This window comes from Papaver somniferum, chromosome 4 (genome assembly GCF_003573695.1).
Source record: "Papaver somniferum cultivar HN1 chromosome 4, ASM357369v1, whole genome shotgun sequence".
NCBI classification, from domain to species: domain Eukaryota; kingdom Viridiplantae; phylum Streptophyta; class Magnoliopsida; order Ranunculales; family Papaveraceae; genus Papaver; species Papaver somniferum.
The window spans coordinates 159,792,742-159,809,223 of NC_039361.1; positions in this window are offsets into that span (position 1 = coordinate 159,792,742).

Genomic DNA, 16,482 nt, shown 5'->3' on the forward strand with positions numbered 1-16,482 from the left:
CAATGAATAACAATACCAATAATCCTAGCGATTTCCCTTTCGATTCACAAAACAAGTTTATGAATTTACTTCCTTTAAAAGAATGTAAAACATTGTTTCCTAGGACGAAATATTCACCCATACTCATACATAATCACAATACCATTCATACGATTATGTCGATGTCTTATATACGAAGTTCAAAAGATAGACGTTATACTTCGTATTGTAATTCCTTAATACTATGTCTAACTAGAGTATAATATTCACAGCTTTGCAGTTATGTTTTCAATATGCACGACTTGAAAGATATGTTAGGGAATGAAACAGTTCAAGTCAAATATTACTAACCTCGAGTGGAAGGATGATGTCGTTGTTGTAGCTCCTTACTTCTTCACATTCTTCAAGTCTTCACGTAATACTTGTAATGTCTCATATCCTAATACTTTGAATCTAACCTGTACGAACTTGACTCTAGTAAATAATCAAGAGACTCTTAAATGAATTTTGGTTCACTAAAATATGACAACCAAACTTGACATACCAACCCTTAGTGGGTTCAACCGAGTTATGCTCTAACACCATTTAATGGCCTAAAATTTTCATGGGATATGACCGGCAATGATTGTGGTTCAGTGAATCAACTTCATCCACAATCACTCAGCCTTGCATACTTACATCAAAGTACGCATCTACCTTCACTCTAAAGGCTTTGCACGACGAAAATCTTTTCTTATTTCTCTCTAACTCTTCATGCTCCCATAAGCATAGGAGGTTCTGCCATGTACTTAAAAAATTCTCACACAAATTTGCAACACAATGAACATAAATACATGACACAACTAACCCATTTTATTGTATCAAAGGAAGATTACAAACTTTTGTCCAACCAATGGACTAAACAGACCATCACCCTCTTGGTGATATGCCTTATTCTCTCAAGTATGAGACTACATATCTACAAAACTCTCTCTATATGAAACCACTGATTTTACCACTCCTTGGGACTATTTATACAACAAATTCACTAGACAAAACCGTGCACAACACTTGCACACACATGGAACAGCCATGTGTCCCATAAGGTAGTTTCCATAACAGCCTACATTTCTTTGTAACTGCTAACTTTTGTGTTGTCTAACAAATTGATGCCACACCTGTTTTTGGTGGTTATGAACACTCCCACATGGTTATAAATTCCTTCTGTAACCGTTCTACCTTGTCTCGCGTCATTGGCATGCTTGTGAATCCCGTAACCAAATCCTAATCGTCACTTGAGATGTATTGCACAAATGTTGCGCTTTACTTATTCTGGCCTTGATCCAATGCTCATCATCTTGGCCCTGCATGCTTCTTTATCTAAGATAATGCATGAAAAATTCTTGTGTTTCAATCATCAAGGCCAACTCTTTAAGATCATTCTGGTTTCTCACACGTCATATGCTTCACTTCTCCAATTTGCTTGACAATAACAATGCACTCTTGCATTGCTAGCTTGTTTGTATTGTTCAAGATCTTTCCATCCTTGATCTAATGACATAGACCAACTGTTGGCCTATTCTTTACTCTTGCATCATCCTTGAGTTTGGGCCAACTCAATTCCATGGATATGCCTTAACGCCAACATCGCATGTTGCATCTGAAAAATTTGGCCATGTCTTGTCTTTCCCTCAATGAAGCTGTTAGAGCACTGCTCGGTCGAACTCGCAAGCGTTTATATCTCAATTTTGTTTGTCAATGTTAGTGATCAAAACTATAACTCTTGATTTCTAGTCTACTTATAGATGTCTCAGACTAGGATATAGATTGTGTAGTTGAGCATTAGACTTCACGACGTTCATCATTTGAAGACGAAGAACTAATAAGGAGAGCTTGTGGAACTTCACCAACAAAAGGTATGTGGAGAATGAAACTCATTTATCACTTGGAAAGTCTATTTCAACTCTATCTCCTATATTGAGAAATAAGTCGTAGTGCTATATAGTTTTCTACTATGCACATTTGATATTTCGCGTTGATTTTAACTCGCTTACATATTTCTCGAAATATGTGTTGGTAAGCTTTCTCTTCGACCAAGTTTATCTTATATTCTTGACGAAAGTCAAAAGATGATCATGTGAAAATTGCCGAGTAACATCTTACATGGTTTGTGTGATACAATCATTTGATGTAGATTTGGAATGTTTCGTTATGATTATTTCAATAACTTGAAAATTGCTTGATGCTAATAGTGTGTGAAAATGGCTATTGGCATCCTCTAAGAAAGTTTCAGTGATTGAAATAAGAGTTTTGAACACTTAACCATTATTGGATTATGACATGTTATGCACTCTTGCACATATGTAATCCATGTCCGGGAACCATAGTATGCGTACCCGTATGCTCACTTGTTGGTTTGAGAAGTCCGAGAACCTAAGTATGCTTACCTATATGCGTACTGGCATGAGGTTTATGTCCGGGATTTTCTGTTGCGATTGGAGGTATGCGTACCCGTTCGCGTACTGGCGAAACCAAAACTCAGTCCGGGTATTTCAAGTATGCATACCCGTTTGCATACTTCAAGGTTAAAGTTCTAAAATCGGTTGTGTACATGAACTAATACATTTATATAATAAGGAATACAATCTTTGCAAATAGTGGCTATAACGTTCATGAATTGATTCGAGTGAGTCAAACCGATTTTGCTTCAATTATGTCTTGTATACTTCTATGAGAATATAACAATTGAACAACTCTTTAACTAGTTTCATTGAAGTCATTTTAACTAGTTATGGTTAAGATGAACAAGGTTGATATGAGAGTGTTCATATGGCTAACGGTTGAAATATATTAACTTTGGTTAACTATTATTGAGCCAACATAGTGTACACGTTTGGGTATGGTTACTCAAACCTAAATGAAGGTACATTACATTTGTGTGTAACAAGCTAAGTTCGATCTAATAGTTGAAAGATATTAGCTTGGGACTAATCAGGTTTTCATCTAACGGTGAATATTGAATGCTTTGTTACCAAGGTAACTTAGATTGCAAACCCTGATTTGAAAAATATATAAAGGAGAACTCTAGCAATTAGGAAACCTAATCCCCACACTTCTCTGTGATATTAGTTGCATAATCTAGAGTCGATTCTCCTTTAACCTTAGGTTTTTCACGAAACTCTGTAGGTTAACGACTTAAAGACTTCAATTGGATTGTGAAGCCAGACCCAACTATTTTTCTCTGTAATTGCGTGTTCTGATCTTGCCATGTTCTATCGTGATTTAGTACTTTCTTATCTAAGATTTGCTCGAGAGTGATCTCCGATAGGAAAGATAAAAAGTAGCCACAAACACCTTCTTCTCATCGTTTGTGATTCCACAATTTCTTATTTCATTTCCATACGATTAAGATTATTGTGAGGTGATTGATAATACTTGGTTGTTCTTCGGGAATAGAAGTCTGGTTTATCAATTGGTTCCTGTGCACCTTGATTTATCAAAAGACGAAACAAAACTCATAGGTATTTTTGTGGGAGACAAATTTATCTATTCCAATAGACTTTTCTGTGTGAGACATATTTGTTTATCAAGTCTTCGACTTTGGGTCGTAGCAACTCTTGGTTGTGGGTGAGATCATCTAAGGGAATCAAGTGCGTAGTATCCTGCTGGGATCAGAGACATAAGGAGCGCAACTGTACCTTGAATCAGTGTGATATTGATTAGGGTTCAACTACAGTTCAGTCTGAAGTTCATTGGTAGTAGGCTAGTATCTGTAGCGGCTTAATACAATGTGGTGTTCAAAGCTGGACTAGGTCATGGGGTTTTTCTGCATTTGCGGTTTTCCTCGTTAACAAAATTCTGGTGTTTGTGTTATTTCTTTTCCGCATTATATTTTGTTATATAATTGAAATATCACAGGTTGTGCATTGAATCGATCAATTAGTAAATCCAACCTTTGGTTGTTGATTGAAATTGATTGATCCTTGAACATTGGTCTTTGGCACTGTTCAAGTTACTTCTCTTATATTCAATCGGGCTCGCAAATTCCTATTTGTTGATTGTTGATTGAATTGAGAGATAAAGATATAAACTCTTTGATATACTTTTCTATAAATTGAGTCTGACTGTCTAATTGGTTCTCTTGAAAGTATATTGGAGCAAGTCCTCTCAGGTTGCCAAACGAATTTTTGGGTGTGGTTTTTGTACCCCCGCTTTTTCAGAAGCCTCATTGTGTCATCCAATAAGCTTCATTACTGAGCCAAATTTCATTACAATGTAGCGTCACCTTTGCGCTTTACTGGCCATGTAGGGTGCCACTATCTTATTGATTGATAGTCTATTGAGTATTGTGTTATTATGGCTTTGCATTGCGTTATTATGGTTTTGTATTGCGCCATTGCGTCTAAAAACTGACTTGGCCTGCAACATTGTAGCGCACAAAAATTGTGCTCACTTGTCGGACTGGTCATACTAGGCCCTTTTAGAAAAATGTACCACCTTATCCATGACTAAGCCTTGAACGACATTTTCCTCAATTCTTTTTGAAAAAGCGGGGGTCTAACAACCTCACCCAATATTTCGTTTAGCAATCTATATGGAAAAAATCCAATATACTTTCAAGAGAATCAACTAGACAGTCAGAATCAATCGTTAGAAAAGTATATCAAAGAGTTATATCTTGGTTTCTTCATGTAATCAGCAAATCGAACAGATAGAAATCCGTGGGCCTGATTAATATAAAAAACAACTTGGATGACATCAAAAACCAATATCCAAGTGTCAATCAATTCAATTAACAACCCAAAATCCGGATTCACAAGCTGATTGAACTTACGCACAACATGTGATATTTCAATTATATAAACACATATAATGCGGAAAATAAATAACGCAGACACCAGAATTTTGTTAATGAGGAAACCGCAAATGCGAAAAAAACCTCGGGACCTAGTCCAGCTTTGAACACTACTCTGTATTAAGCCGCTACAGACACTAGCCTACTACAAGTTAACTTCGGGTTGGAATGTAGTTGAGCCCTAACCAATATCACATTGATCAAGGTACAGTTGCACTCCTTACATCTCTGAATCCCAACGGGACTCTACACTTGATTCCCTTAGCTGATCTCACCACAACTAAGAGTTGCCACGACCCAAAGTCTAAGACTTGATAAAAAAATCTGTCTCACACAGAAAAGTCTACTGAAATAGATAAATCCATCTCCCACAGAAATACCTATGAGTTTTGTTCCGTCTTTTGATAAATCAAGGTACAAATGAACAAAGATATCGTGGAATCTAAACAAGATATTGTGGAATTGATAAACTAGACTTATATTCCCAAAGAACATCCTAGTAATATCAACCGCCTCACAATAACCTAAATCATATGGAAGCGAAATAAGATATTGTGGAATCACAAACGATGAGATGAAGATGTATGTGACTTCTTTTTATCTTACATATCGGAGATAAATCTCGAGAAAATCTTAAAGAAGATAATACTCAATATGACAGAACAAAGTAATGTCAGAACACGCAACTACAGAGAAAATAGTTGGGTCTGGCTTCACAATCCGAATGAAGTATTCAAGTCGTTAACCTATTAGGGTTTTAGGAAAAACCTAGGTTAATGGAGAATCGATTCTAGTTGCAACTAGTATCATACAAGAGGTGTGGGGATTAGGTTTCCCAGTTACTAGAGTTCTCCCTTATACAGTCTTAAAACATGGTTTACAATTAATGTTGCCTTGGTAACAAAGAATTCATTATTTACCGTTAGATGAATACCTGATTATATTCAAGCTAATATATTTCAAACGTTAGATCGTACTTAGCTTGTTACACACAAATGAAATGTACCTTCATTTAGATATGGGTAACCGTACCTAAATGTATACACTTATTTGGATCAACAATAGTTAACCGAAGTTATCCATATGAACACTTTCATTTCAGACTTATTCATCTTAATCACAACTAGTTTAAATGACTCAAATGAAACTAGTTATATAGGTTTTCAATTGTTTATATTCTCATAGAAGTATACAAGACACAATTGAAGCAAAATCGGTTTGTTTCACTCGAATCAATTCATGAACATTATAGCCACGGTTTGCTTCCTTATTTTATAAATGTATCATTTCATGACTTGACCGATTTTAGAACATAACTGAAAATACGGGAGTCTAACAACCACACCCAACAATTCGTTTGGCAATCTGAGAAGACTTACTCCAATATACTTCTAGAGAATCAACTAGATAGTCAGACTCAATCTATAATAAAGTATATCAAAGAGTTTAATATCTCGATCTCTCGATTTAATTCTTACTCAAGCAAACAGAAATTTGCGAGTCTAATTAAATACAAGAGAGATAACTTGGATGGTACCAAAGACCAATATCCAAGTGTCAATCAATGTAAATCAACAACCAAAGGTTGGATATTTTAATTGATTAATCCAACGCACAACCTGTGATATTTCAATTATATAACAAAATATAATGCGGAAAATAAATAACACAGACACCAGAATTTTGTTAACGAGGAAACCGCAAATGCATAAAAACCCCGGGACCTAGTCTAGTTTGAACACCACATTGTATTAAGCCGCTACAGACACTAGCCTACTACCAATTAACTTCCAACTGGACTATAGTTGAACCCTAATCAATCTCACACTAATTCAAGGTACAGTTGCGCTCCTTACGTCTCGGATCCCAGCAGGATACTACGCACTTGATTCCCTTAGCTGATCTCACCCAAAATCAAGAGTTGCTACGATCCAAAGTCGAAGACTTGATAAAAAAAATTGTCTCAGAGATTAGTCTATAAGATTGAATAAATCTGTCTCCCACAGAAATACCCAAGAGTTTTTGTTCCGTCTTTTGATAAATCAAGGTGAACGGGAACCAATTGATAAACCAGACTTATATTCCCGAAGAACATCCTAGTATTATCAATCACCTCGCAATAATATTAATCAACTAACGAAACAAGATATTGTGGAATCACAAAAGATGAGACAAAGTTTGTTTGTGACTACTTTTCTATCTTGCCTATCGGAGAAATAAATCTCAAGCTAATTTTACAATTGTACTCGTACGATGGAAACAACAAGATCAGATCACACAACTACAAGAGAAGTAGTATCGGTCTGGCTTCACAATCCCAATGAAGTCTTCAAGTCGTTAACCTACAGGGCCTCGAGAAAAAACCTAAGGTTAAAGGAGAATTGACTCTAGCTATACAACTAGTATCACACAGGTGGTGTGGGGATTAGGTTTTCCAGTTGTTAGAGTTCTCTTTATATAGTTTCCAAATCAGAGTTTGCAATCCAAGTTACCTTGGTAACAAAGCATTCAATAATCACCGTTAGATGAAAAACCTTATTCAACCAAGATGATATCTTTCAACCGTTAGATCGAACTTAGCTTGTTACACACAAATGAAATGTACGCTTATTTAGGTTTATGTAACCGTACCCAAACGTGTGCACTCATGTTGGCTCAAATAGTTAACCGAGGTTAGCCATATGTTTACTCTCATATTAACCTTATTCATCTTATCCATAACTAGTTCAAATGACTCACATGAAACTAGTCAAAGAGTTGTTCAATTGTATAGAAGACACAATTGAAATCAACTTTGTTTGATTCACTCGAATCAATCATGAACATTATAGGCATGGTTTGTAAATATTGCATTTCTTAAGATTTAAATGTTTAAGTTCGTGAACAGACCGATTTGACAAAATAACCAGCTTAAGTATACGTACAGGTATGCGTACTTAAGCAACCAGATTTGAGTTTGTTAAGTTTCCAAACTCAACAGAAATTCTCGGTACGAAAACTTCCTCTAGTATGCATACGGGTATGCATACTTAAGGTGACTAGCTTAGGAGTTTGTAATTCCCAAATTCAGCAGATATTTTCGGTTCGAAAACTTCCTTTAGTATGCCTACGGGTATGCATACTTAAGTTGACTAGTTTAGGAGTTTGTAATTCCTAAACACAACAGATATTTTCGGTTCGAAAACTTCTACCAGTATGCGTACGGGTACGCATACTTATGTCGTCTCCTTCACCAACTTTGTATACACACATATGCATACACTTGGTTCCCGGTTTATGGATTTATACACTAATGTGCGAACACACTATATATGCTTATATCCAAGGATGGTAATATCATCAACTCTTAATTTCAATCGTTGAAACTTTCTTAGAGGACGTTATATAGTTGTTGTTCACAAACTATTTTTCGTCAAAGCGATTTTCAAGTTATTGAAATTATCATAATGTAACATTCCAAGGCAACACCAAATGATTGTATCACACAAACCATGTTAGATGTAACTTGGAAACTTTCATATGATCTTATTCGGACTTTTGTCACGAATATAAGATGAACATGGATAAAGAGAAAGCTTGCCAACACATATTTCGAGAAATATATAAGCGAGATAAACTCAGCTCAAAATCTCAAATGTGCATAATAGAAAACTATATTGTAACACGACTTATGTCTCAATATAGGATATATAGTAGAAATAGACTTTCCAAGAGATAGATGAGTTTAAGTCTCCACATACCTTTTGTTGATGAAGTTCCACAAGCTCCCATTAGTAGTTCTTCGTCTTCAAATGATGAACGGCGAGAGATCTAAGCTCAACTACACTATCTATGTCCTAGTCCGAGACATCTATAAATAGGCTAGAAATCAAGACTAATATTTATAGTTTTGATCACTAACATTGACAAACATGCTTGAGATAGCAATGCATGCGAGTTCGACCGAGAAATTCTCTAACAATAACCCACTCAGGTATGCAAACGGGTACGCATACCTAAGTAGCCATATTTGGACTGTGTTCGCCAGTATGCAAACGGGTACGCACACTATCATTCACATACGAACTCAGTTTAATATAATGCACATATGGGTACGCATACTAGAGTTCCCGGACTTCAACTGACTTTGCCAGTATGCATACGGGTATGCATACTATAGCTCCCCGACTTCAACTGACCAACCAGTACGCATACGGGTACACGTACTAGATTCCCGGACTTGGATTATACATATGCAAGTACGCATATTGTTCTTATATCCATTCATGGTTAATCGTTCTAAACTCTAATTTCAATCATTGAAACATTCTTAGAAGACGACAATAGCTATCTCACACAAACTATCAGCTTCAAAGAAGTTTTCAAGTGTTCGAATGATCAATACGAAACATTCCGAGTCTACATCAAATGACTGTCTCACACAAATCATATAAGATGTTACCAGGCGCTTTTCACATGATCATCTTTTTACTTTCGTCAAGAATATAAGATGAACTTGGTTAAAGCGAAAGCTTACCAACACATATTTCGAGAAATATGTAATACAGTTAAACTCAGCTCGAAATATCAAATGTGTATAAATTAAAGTCTATATAGCTATACGATTTTTGTCTCAATAGGAGATAGAGTAGAAATAGACTTCTGAGTGTTAGATAATTTTAAGTCTCCATATACCTTTTGTTGATGAAGTTCCACAAGCTCCCCTTAGTAGTTCTTCATCTTCAATCCATGAACGTCGTATAGCCTAAAGCTCAGCTACATATTCTATCCTAGTCCAAGACATATATATAAGTAGACTAGAAATTAAGACTTATAGTTTTGGGAACTAAAATTGACAAACAAGCTTGAGATAGCAACGCTTGCGAGTTTGACCGAGCAGTGCTCTAAAAATCCCCCCCTTTGTCAATTTTAGTCACAAAACTATCAATACATATGGATTACAAAATAAATTAACTTTGTAGCTTCTCATCCAAATGCTTGATCTCCTTGGCTCTTCAACATTACTCGAAATCTCCGTCACTTCCAAGTACTCCGGTGATTGTGAACGTGTCCAACTCAGCATCATAGTTGTTGAAGATCCGTAGCCATAACAATGAGAAAATAATTTCTCTTAATCATTTTTATACAGTGTCATAGTATTATTACACAACATCAAAGTTCAATTTATCACAACTTTGACAACAATATTATGGTGATATGTATCACTCCCCCTTAGTCAATACTTCATCTCACAATGAAAACCACTCCCCCTTACATAATGATCTGTAAACCATATGTATTTGTAATGTGAACTACACAATAATTCTCCCCCTTTTTGTCAATATAAATAGGCAAAGGTACGATAACTAGCGGGATCATAATGAAATTCTCATAGAGATACTTCATGACTAAAAGAGAACATATCAACTTTGTTTCGGTGATTTCACATAGTCGAAACTTAGTATATTCATCAAGGAGTTTATAAAGATATAAGAAAACTCCTAGAGTATTCCACAGCCGCACTCCCCACAAAGATTTGGCAAGTGCGCACAAGTTTAATTAAGAACTCTCCCTCATAAAATGTCACTCCCGAAAGAACAACAAGAGCGACCTTACTTTTACAAGAAAAGAAGGATTTCTTTGGATATTAACAAATCACATGAGACATGAATTTGTATCCAAAAATCTCAATTAAATTAACCACAAAGGAAATGATAATTTAATCGGAAATGCTCAACATAAGAAAACTTATGGAGCCACACAATACTTTCACATAGAAGTGGATCAGGGAAAGACCAATACTGCGGAATATACAAAGATTCATTCTATTTTCTATCAATATTTGCATGATGATATCATAGACTTAATCTTTGGTGCCAATAGTGTTGTTCATTATATTTTCCATCAATATTTGCATAAAGACATATAATAGACTTAACTTTGGAGCATATATGGGACAATCATAGTTCACGGACGTAAATACACATATCCCATGACAATTTTTGCAATATATGAAACTAATAAAGATTAATACTGCAAATTTATCTTCCAAATAACTTAGAATTTAAATAATAAATATAAAAAACAATGCAAGATGAAAATCGTTGGCAATAGCTATGTGTAGTCACAATAATTGTTATTCCAAACCCTAGTTATCCTTCTTAAACATAAGAATAAATTCTCATAAGAAGTTTCCTAGACATTATTAAAAACAACTCCCAAACCAAAGAACATTTCACTTACTTTGAATACTCTTCTCATACTCCTTATATTCATCAAGCTCATCTTCGATTAGATCAATCCCGGATTCAAGATTATCCATCTTTTCCTCAAGTCTTTTGGAAGAAGATTCGAGTTTACTCTTCAAGGCACACACTTGTTCCAAGACGAGATTCATGGTTAAGGAGAGCTTATCGAAATGAGAGACAGTAGAATTCCCATCAAAGAGGAATCACATTGATCAGAGCACATCTCACTATCAGAAGAATCGAAACGAACTTTCTTAAAGGGAAAAAGAACAGTCCATACATCATTTTCTTTGCTTTAAATACTTGATGAGTACATGATAAAAGAGATAAATGAAATGCTCTCATCAAGGAGAAATCTTCATCTTAAAAAGAAGGAAGATAGGGGATAAATTTCCAAAAAGACCTTTGATTAAAACCCTAACAGAATTTTGGATATCCAAAAAAAAAAAGTCTTATTAGGAAAACCATTTATGCATAGAAACGGTTCTTAGCTCAATAATCAAAATTAGAGCATTAGAAAATAAAGAAACAAATTTAGAAGAAAAAAAACAGAAATTTTCATCACAACCCTTTTTAAAATTATGGTTCTTGCTCAAGGGAAAAACAAGAATAATCTTAGACCTTATTACAATTTGTAATTTCTCCAATTCAATACAGGACCGGGTGGTTCCTTATGAGAGGATGGAAAATTTGTTATTTCTTGTTTCTGATTTTTCTTCGTGGATGGAAGATTAAGTACGGAGACTTTCCTTTCCAGTACAGTTTTGAACACATTGTTTATCGATTTTCGCAAACTATGAATGGTTCTGTAAATCTCTTTCGAAAAGGATGTAGACTTCTTAGAAGATTTCCTTTTCTTCTTCTGAAAGATTGGTTTAACAGAAGAGGGTTTTCCTTGAACCTTTGTGCACACGGTTTCTAGGTGATCCTGATTTTCACTCAAGGGAGACAAACCATTGGTTGTGTCCTTGTATTTTCTTATATCATTCTCATTATAAGAGAGATTTGAGAATGACATAATTTCAGAAGTAACATGCTGATTGCACTTAAAGGAGTTTATCGATGATGTTCGATTTTTCTTATTAGGATTATAATTGCAAGAGTTACCAATTTCCTGTCTTAGATTAAGAAGTTGACATTCCAGAAGTTCAATCTTATTAATCAAGGCTTCCTTCTCCAGTTGATACTTTTATGGAAGAGTGAGATTGTATATCATGGAACTATCAGAACTGTTAAAAATACAACTGTGATTATCAGCAAAGCAGTTAGGAGAACTTTCACAGATATCTTCCCCAGGACAGTAGTCAAGAGTCATCCATGCTTTACTTAACTCACTAACCTCCTTATCAGGATTACCAGAAATATCATGGACACTTATATAACACTTGGAACAAGCTTTATTATCATATTTTCTTTTGAGACTTTCTTTTTCTCTGTCTAAAAGTTTTCTTTAATTGTTGTACAAACAGTGAAAAAGTTGAATTTAAGCAATTCTCATCCCTTGTATCAATAAATATAGGACCTCGAGACTTTTTATCAGATGTAGAAACAGGGTTGCACAACAGGTGACATTTTTCTCTTTGTCTCAGTTCAAGATCGAAAATATTTAGCTTTCTAACAAGAGTATTTCTGAAAGGTGTATTAAGGTTATTTCCTTCTACGATGACATGTTTCTTAGAATCGTATCTATATGGCAATGATCTGAGAATTTTCATCACAATGTCCTTTTCAGAAATAGTCTTACCTAACGTAAAAGATGCATTAACAATTTCAGACACTTTGTGATAAAACTCATCAAATGAATCTTCATCTTCCATATGAAGGTTTTCCCAATCAGAATTTAGGTTTTGAAGACGACCTTCTTTTTCACCTGTATTCCCTTCAGATACGGTTTCTAAGATATCCCAAGCATCTTTATACCGAGTGCACGTAGTCACATGGTGCTGAAGATCTGGGGTAATGGCATGGATGGTATCATTTAATTCGTCAGAATTTTGATTTGCAGCGAGAATCTCGGAAGGATCATATGCACCATATCCTTTAGAACATTTACATCGCCTTCCGCAACAACCAATGGATCATAGCCATTAACTACATAAACCCATGATTGAAAATCACGTGCTTGAAGAAAGGCACGCATAGAAATTTTCCACCACAAGTAATTCGAGCCATAGAAGACTGGTGGTACGTTTATAGAGATATCACTTCTGTCCATAGAGTCAGATTGCTACGAACACAGGCTTATGAGGTCTTAAATGTGTTTGCATGCTCTGATACCAATTGAAAAGGCGGGGGTCTAACAACATCACCCAATATTTCGCTCAACAATCTATATGGACAAAATCCAACATACTTTCAAGATAATCAACTAGACAGTCAGACTCAATCTTTAGAAAAGTATATCAAAGAGTTATATCTTTGTTCCTTAAATGTAATCAACAAATCGAACAGATAGAAATCCGTGGTCCTTATTAATATAAGAAACAACTTGGACGGTATCAAAAACCAATTTCCAAGTGTCAATCAATTCAATCAACAACCCAAAGGACGGATTCAAGAATTTATTAAACTTACGCACAACCTATGATATTTCAATTATATAAACAAATATAATGCGGAAAAGAAATAACAAAGACACCGGAATTTTGTTAACAAGGAAACCGCAAATGCAGAAAAATCCGGGACCTAGTCCAGCTTTGAACACCACACTGTATTAAGCCGCTACAGACACTAGACTATTACAAGTTAACTTCGGACTGGAATGTAATTGAGTCCTAAACAATCTCGCATTGATCAAGGTACAGTTGTGATCCTTACGTCTCTGAATCCCAACAGGAATCTACGCACTTGATTCCCTTAGTTGATCTCACCCACAACTAAGAGTTGCTACGACCCAAAGTCAAAGACTTGATAAACAAATCTGTCTCATACAAAAATGTCTATTGAAATAGATAAATCTATCTCCCACGGAAATACCTATGAGTTTTGTTCCGTATTTTGATAAATAAAGGTGCACATGAACCAATTGATAAACCAGACTTATATTCGCAAAGAACATCCTAGTAATATCAATCACCTCACAATAATATTAATCGTATGGAAGCGAAACAAGATATTATGGAATCACAAACGATGAGACAAAGATGTTTGTGACTTATTTTTATCTTACCTATCGGAGATAAATATCGAGCAAATCTTAGAGAAGATATTACTCAATACGATGGAACAAAGTACGATCAGAACACGCAATTATATAGAAAATAGTTGGGTCTGGCTTCACAATCCCAATGAAGTCTCCAAGTCCTTAACCTATTAGGTTTTTACGAAAAATTTAAGTTAAAGGAGAATTGACTCTAGTCGCAACTAGTATCACACATAAGGTGTGGGGATTAGGTTTCCCAGTTGTTAGACTTCTCCCTTATATAGTCTTCAAATCAGGGTTTGCAATCAATGTTACCTTGGTAACAAAACATTCAATATTCACCGTTAGATGAACACCTGATTAGATTCAAGCTAATATCTTTCAACCTTTAGATCGAACTTAGCTTGTTACACACAAATGAAATGTACCTTCATTCATATATGGGTAACCATACCTAAACGTGTACACTTAGTTGGCTCAACAACAATTAACCAAAGTAGCCGTATGAACACTTTCATATCAACCTTATTCATCTTAATCACAACTAGTTCAAATGACTCAAATGAAACTAGTTATAGAGTTTTTCAATTGTTTATATTCTCATAGAAGTATACAAGACACAATTGAAGCAAAATCGGTTTTGATTCACTCGAATCAATTCATGAACACTATAGCCATGGTTTTCAAAAGATTGCATTCCTTATTATATAAATGTATTAGTTCATGACTTACCCGATTTTAGAACATAACCCACTCAAGTATGCAAACGGGTACACATACCTAAGTAGACGGACTTGGACTGTGTTCGCCAGTATGCAAACGGGTACGCATACTGTCGTTCACATCCGAACTTAGTTGAATATAGTGCGCGTACGGGTACACATACTAAAATTTCCGGACTTCAACTGACTACGCCAGTACGCGTACGGGTATGCATACTATAGCTCCCGGAATTCAACTGACCAACCAGTGTGCATACGTGTATGCATACTAGATTCTCGGCTTCGGATTACACATATGCAGGTACGCATACTATGTTTATATACAATCATGGTTAATCGTTCTAAACTCCCATTTCAATCATTGAAACATTCTTAGAAGATGACAATAGCTGTCTCACACAAAATATTAGCTTCAAAGCAATTTTCAATTGATCGAATGATCAATGCAAAACATTACGAGTCTACATCAAATGACTGTCTCACCCAAATCATATAAGATGTAACCAGGTGATTTGCACATGATCATCTTTTGACTTTCGTCAAGAATATAAGATGAACTTGGTTAAAGAGAAAGCTTACCAACACATTTTTCGAGAAATATGTAAGCGAGTTAAACTCAGCTCGAAATATCAAATGTGTATAAATTAAAGTCTATATAGCTATACCACTTTTGTCTCAATAAGAGATAGAGTAGAAATAGACTTCTAAGTGATAGATGAGTTTAAGTCTCCACATACCTTTTGTTGATGAAGTTCCACAAGCTCCCCTTAGTAGTTCTTCGTCTTCAATCGATGAACATCGTGAAGTCTAAATCTCAACTACACATTCTATCCTAGTCCGAGACATAGCTATAAGTAGACTAGAAATCAAGACTGATAGTTTTGACAACTAAACTTGACAAACAAACTTGGGATAGCAACGTTTGCGAGTTTGACTGAGCAATGCTCTAACACCTTTCATAACCCCAAATCCACTGGATTTAGTTACGACCTCCAATTCAGCGTTTCTTTCTTGTTATCACCATCCGTAACAACGTTAAACTTAGAATCATCCAAAATTATCACTCTCTTTATATTCACAACATTGGACTCACGAAATTCCATAGGGTTATCGGCCACATACTCAGCCTAACATTTGCCAACCTTCCTAGTCCAATCTTCAGATCTAGCATTCTTTTAATCCTAAAATGCATCCCCATTTCCAAATTTCTCTCATCCCAATATGATTCTCAAAAATCTTACTAGAATCAACCCCAACACAAGGGGAAGAAAAACCCTCCAAAGCTAAACGAGATCTAAAAGAAGTCATAACCGGACTAAGTAAAAAACTAAATCGCAGAGAAAGAAAAGTGGATTAAACAAATGAAGAAACGCCGATCATTAGTTTCGATACTAGAAGAAACTAGAAAATGAAGAACATTCTCGCCACAAACGAAGTAAAAAACCCTTGACTCAAGTCAACGTTGCTAGAACATCGACTTCTAACGCCCTTGACTTTCTTTTTCAAATTGAGAGGAGAGGCAAAATTTAGACAACACAAATATCGCCGTGTATGTTTTGATTTTGGATAATTTGCATT